This window comes from Cebus imitator, unplaced genomic scaffold (assembly GCF_001604975.1).
Source record: "Cebus imitator isolate Cc_AM_T3 unplaced genomic scaffold, Cebus_imitator-1.0 Scaffold493, whole genome shotgun sequence".
NCBI classification, from domain to species: Eukaryota; Metazoa; Chordata; class Mammalia; order Primates; family Cebidae; genus Cebus; species Cebus imitator.
In genome coordinates, this window is record NW_016107808.1 from 638,093 (window position 1) to 644,824 (window position 6,732).

The window sequence follows — 6,732 nt, forward strand, 5'->3', positions numbered from 1 at the left end:
AAAAAGATACAATTCCTTACATTATTACTTAAAATCTCATAATAAGAGATACATGTTAATGAAATAATAACAAAGAGAAAAACCCAATGTCATGAGTGATTTTGACCTACTCTGAGAATTCAGGGAAGGTGAAATTCTGTGACTGTGCTGATTGAGTTGACATCTAAAAAGTAAGAATGAAGAAGAAGAGAAAGAGGAAGGGAAGAATATTCCAGAACCCATAGTGGGCAGGAATTTTCTGAGGCCACAGAAAACTTACAGTCATGGCCCAAGGCACCTCTTCACAGGGTGACAGGAGAAAGAATGTGTTCCAGCAGAGGATATGCCACATGCTTATACAACCATCAGATCTCATGAGAACTCACTCCTCACTATTATGAGAATAGTATAGGGGAAACCACCCCCATGACTCAATTATGTCCCAGTGGATCACTCTCAGGACACTTGAGTATTATTTGGACTACAATTCAAGAGGAGATTTGGGTAGGGACATAAAGCCTAACCATGTCATTCCACACCTGGCCCCTCCCAAATCTTGTGTCCTCACATTTCAACACGTAATCATGACTTTCCAATAGTCCCCCAAAGTCTTAACTCATTTCAGTATTAACTCAAATGTCCAAGTGCAAAGTCTCATCTGAGACAAGGTGAGTCCCTTCTGCCTATGAGCCTGTGAAATCAAAAGCAAGTTATTAGCTTCCTAGTACAATGAGGGTACAGGCTTTGTGTAAATATACCTGCTCCAAATGGGAGAAATTGGCCAACATAAAGGGGCTACAGGCCCCATGCAAGTCTGAAATCCAGTGGGAAGTCATTAAATTTCCAAAATAATCTCCTTTGACTCCATGTCTCACATGCAGGTCACTCTGATGCAAAGCTGGGATCCCAAGGTTTTGGGCAGCTTCACCTCTGTGGCTTTGCAGGGTACAGCCTCCCTCTTGGATGCTTTCATGGCATTGAGTGTCTGTGGCTTTTCTAGGTGCACAGTACAAGATGTTGGCTAATCTACCATTCTGGGGTCTGGAGGACAGTGGACCAAGGCTGCACAAAGCTGGGGCCCTGGACCTGGCTCAAGAAACCATTTTTCCTTCCCAGTCCTCCAGGCCTTTGATGGGAGAGGCTGCTATGAAGGATTCTGACTTGCCCTGGAGACATTTTCCCCTTTGGTGATTAACATTTGGCTCCTCATTGCTTATATAACTTTCTGCAGCAGGCTTGAATTTCTCCCCAGAAAATGGGTTTTTCTTTTTTATCCCATCATCAGGCTGTACATTTTTTAAACACTTGTGTTCTGCTTCCTCTTTAATGCTTTCCTACTTAGCAATTTCTTCCCCCAGATACCCTAATCATCTCTCTCAAGTTCAGAGTTCCACAGATCTCTAAGGCAGAGACAAAACACCACCAGCCTTTTGCTAAAGCATAGCAAGAATCACCTTAATTCCAGTTCCCAACAAGTTTCTCATCTCCATCTGAGACCACCTCTACCTGGACTTCATTGTCTTTAACACTACCACCATTTTGGTCAAAGCCAACAAATCTCTAGAAGTTCTAAACTTTCTCACAACTTCCTATTTTCTGAGGCCTCCAAGTCTCTAGGAAGTTCTAAGCTTTCCCACATTTTTCTGTCTGCTTCTGATCCCTCCAAACTGTTTCAAACTCTGCTTGTACCCAGTTCCAAAGTCACTTTCAGCTTTTCAGTTATCCTTACAGCATCACCCCACCACCTTGATACCAATTTGCTCTATTAGTCCATTCTCAGGCTGCTATAAAGAAATACCCAAGACTGGGTAATTTACACAGAAAAAAAAGTTTTAATTGACTCACAGTTTTGCATGACTGGGGAGGCCCTGAGAATCTTGAAATCATGGTGGAAGTCACTTCTTCACAGGGCTGCAGGAGAAAGAGTGAGTGCCATCAGGCGAAATACCATAGGCTTATAAAACCATCACATTTTGTTGGAACTCACTATCACGATAACAGCATGGGAGAAACTGCCGCCATTATTCAATTATGTCCCATACGTCCCTCCCATGACTTGTGGGGATTATGGGGATTAAAATTCAAGATGAGGTTTGGTTAGGAACACAAATACTAACCATATTAACTAGTAATTAAATATATTTTTTCAAACGTATACAGTAATGTTTAAGTTCCATCACTGCCTATCTACTTATAAGTTTTCCCCCATCTCAAAAACATACGTAAATTTAAACAAATACTTATTTGATTATAACAAATCATCAAATAGAACAATGAATTTGTGAAATTGCAGGTTCTCTCTTTCTTACTGCCCTGCAGGAATCATTAACTGAAGTCTGAGAGACCAAATTCTAGGATTAAAATTATAATAAATTATATGAATTCTATGAAAGTACATGGCCTTTATTAAGTAGGCTAATGAACAAAAGAGTTCAGGAAATTTCCAAAGAATTCAGGAAGTTATTTATTATGATGCCCTATAGTCTTTCAAAAAATGATTTGTGGCTTTTCAATGTATACAAAATAAAAAAGAGAATAATCAAAATTAAAATTACAACAAAATCAATTAAATGAAATCAATAACTTTGATATTACTGATAATAGAAAATTATTCCATACAATAATTGGTCTCTGAATTGAGTATCCTGCAGTCTTATCATTTAATAGAAAAAAATAGAAATGTTGAGGTATATCAGTTCTATATAGTGAACACAAATTGATAACTATTATCTGAAAATTACATAAATCATAAAGTTGAAACTTTCCTGGAATATCTGGAATGCAACCCTGTATTCATTGCATAATTCTCATTGTTTGACAAAAGAGGTTATCCATATTTTCTCTTGAGATAAGTTCTCTTGTATTAAATTCAAGGAAGCCATTCTTCTCAGCAGACTAACACAGGAACAGAAAACCAAACACTGTGTTCTCTCACTTGTAAGTGGGAGCTGAACAATGAGAACACATGGACACAGGGAGGGGAACAACACACACTGGGGCCTGTTGTGGAAGAGTGTTGGGGGAGAGAGTATTAGAAAAAAAACAGCTAATGCATGCTGGGTTTAATATTTACATGATGGGATGATAGGTGCAGCAAATTACCATGGCACATTTTTACATATGTGACAAACCTGAACATCCTGCACATGTACCTCGAAACTTGAAAAAATAAAATAGAATAAAAATGTTTAAAAATGTAAAAAGGCGTTAACTGTGTCTCAAGAAGCTGATAGAAATTTGGCATAGGTAAAACAGTTGATTGGCAAAATGATTGCTTGGTCCTCTGAACTGTTCAGCATGTACAGATGCTTTTTAAAACTCAATTTTCTCTTCTTGTGTAGACATTCAGTCATTGTATCATTTTATAATGAAGCAATTTTTACAGACTTTAATTCACAGATGCAGAAACAGAGCTTAGTACTGATGTAAAGATTATATTCTCTTAGATATTCTTTCTTAACATGCAAGCTACTCTTCCCTCCAAATAAAACAATTATTGATCTACTTTTTTAGCTTAGGTAACAAATGGTTATGTTTTATAAGTTATAAGGAAGCCAGGCCATTCCTGAAACACATTTCTAATAATAAGGAACTTTAACTGGATTATCATGTAGAAAACTAAATAAATGTGTTGTGTTTTATAAATGCATGAAAGCAACAGTGTATCAGTATGAATTTGTTTACAAATATAACTCTTGTAAATTCTTAAGTGGCTTTTGACTTATATATTATTTTAACTTAAATATAAAAAATAAGAGTTGTAGGTTGACTTGTTTCTAAAAGAGATTTGCTATATACTATGGTGCAAAATACATGTTGGTTCAGTTATATCATAGAACAATGGTGAAGTCGTCTTGAAACTGAGAGTACTCTTCTTTAAGTACTGATAAATGCTAATAAATATTTTACTGAAAACTTTGTTACATGAATATAAAACCTAATTACCAAGCCAATTATTATGTATCACATCACCTCAAAGGAGTATTTCTTCAGTCTTTCCTGACAGGGGATGGTTAATAACTTCTTTGAGACCTTTTGCCTATGAAAGAGCATAGACCTATAATTTGGTGCTTTTAAAGAGCAGAATCAAAAGAAATTGTTTGGGGATTGATTGTTAAGATGTCAGAAAGAGATGCTTACAAAGCCAGTGTTTGTTTAGGTAATATAATAATGATATAATACGTTTCAATGTAACCTTAGAATTTCACAAAGTATTTTCACATACTACATTATAGAATGTGAATATGAACAACGTTCTGGTAAGTAATACATAAGACATAAATTTAAAACAGTAATTCAAAGAGATACAGTCTAAGTGTTTTAAACATTTCTATCTTTTGTAAATATGCTTATTATTATCAACCTCAACCTTGCATTCCTGCATCTTCTCTTTCTCTCTCAAGTGTCCAAGAGCTTTTCTTGCTATATCCCTTGGTTGTAGCTACATTTAGCAGACTATGAGGAACACCATGGGCCTCATCCAATTTTTTCTCCCTGGGTCATTTTAAAGAAACAAATGGTCCTCAATTAAGATATACTAATTGTTCTTTCCTTGCTGATGGATGACATGGATTACTTTTTAAAGATGCAATTCAACAGGACATTTATGAAGTCACCCCTATGTGAGTCTTGTATGAAGGTTCTGGTTCTAATGCATATCATTGCTTTCAAGGAGCGTGCAATTTGACAGAGTTGAGGGAAATATATATCATTAAAAACATAGAAAGGAAAAATGAAATAATCACTCTATTAGAAATTTAAGCAAATATGGTCAGGTGCAGAGGAAAGCACAGCAGTTACAGAAGGATTCACAAATAAAATATTGTTTGATCTTGGTCTCAAAAATCACCAGACTTTAGCAGAACTATGTACGGACAAAAGAAGCATGACTTTTGGTGGAGGATATTTGGCAAATACTGAAGAGTTCAGCAAGGCTAATTAAAACACCCCATTGAAAATATCAACTATAATATGAATAAAGCATTTTCTTCTGAAATAAATGATCATGTCAGAAATATATTTTCAAAAATGTAATTTTCAAAGCTATGCTTTATGTTTTTTATAATGGTACAAAATGATAACATCTGCAGACCTATAAGAAAAACATCTAATATAAATTTCCTTTTAACTGTTAATCTCAATTCCTTCCACATAAAATTCAATAATCAGTTGCTTTTCTATGAGTGTCTCTAGGACTTGTATGTACATGATCATTGACCAGGGTTTTATGAGAAGATTTACAAGTATCCTATCATGTGGCTTTTCTGGGTTGATCAAATTTGAGAGACAGTAAATACTTAGAGTTTGCCTGGGACCGTTTCTTTAAAAAACAGAAGTTTTTCTATGAGGTTTCCCTAGACTTTTGTATTATCAGATAGATAGCCTCAAGTATTTATGTTGTTCTACTCAAACAAAGCTGAGTTGCATGCCACCTCAGTAGTAAACAGATGGATTTTACTTAGGACACAATCAACATAAGCATTAGCCTTCTGTTCTGTTATATATCCAGGGCTACATAATCAACTTTGTTTATACCTTAAAACATGCATTACCATTCATGGAACAGATATGCCATTGTGGGGAATATAAAAGAGTGGTTTTACAACTTTTCCATTTAGAGTAATGAGAAACTAAGAATGTTTATGAATTTATTTATCCAATGCTATTTCAAATATCAATATAAACCAAGGTGTTATTTTCAATAGATTTTTTGAAGTTATCTGAGATGACTTGTTCAGGAGACTAGTGTGTTTTTCATTAATTTCTGAAACAACAGAAGTCACAACATGAAAACTACTAAGTTTCAACAAAAAGTCATTTAGCAAGGAAAAGAGTAAGTTGATTGTTTAACATTATAGAGTAAAAAGAATACATTATTTGATGAATTTTTTTCACTGCTCAGCTTTTCGAAAGAAGGTTTGTGTATACAATGCATTCCTTATTCTTGAAAAAAGCTTGCATAATTATTAAAACATCGAGGCAAAGTATATTCTGGTCACTAGAGTCTACACTTAATCTTGTTAATCTCTGTTCCCTCACAGGTTATATCATGATGTTTAGAATACAATAGATATTTATAAATGATAAATACACTTATACAAAAAATACAATACAGCATCTACAAGATGCTGCTCCTACTTTTCCTAGATTTCAGTGTGAGTACATTTGATGGCATGTAATCTTTAGTTGAATCAACATTGTACAGATCCCATCACCATATCTTAGGTGATTAAAAAGGTACTCACCTCAAACACACCTGAGAAATCTATTTTAGTATGTGACCATTAGATGTATCTTCATACTCAAATATGGAATATGTTGACAAGTAAAACGTAAGATATTAAACAGAGTATCAAATTTAGGTTTAGGCATTTAAGAAATTATAAATTATCTCAGGAAATTGATGATCGATGTCATGTTAGTTTCATGTTATTGCATAATAAACTACCACAAATTTAGCAGCTTAAAAGAACATCCATTTATTATCTCAAATTTCTGTAGGTGAGAAGTCTGAGCTGGGGTTGGCCGAAGTTAGCTGAATTCTCTGATTAAGGTCTCATTAAACTGAAATCAATGTTGGCAGAAAAAATCTTGGGGCTCCCAAATCACTGAGCTATAGGGAAATGTCAAGCTGGGAACTGCTTAGGAAAAACCTGCCTCCCATTCAATTCAAAGTCACCCCTCTGCTCACTGAGGTACATGCATATCTAATTACCTCCTTTGGAGAGGCTAATCAGAAACTGAAAAGAATGC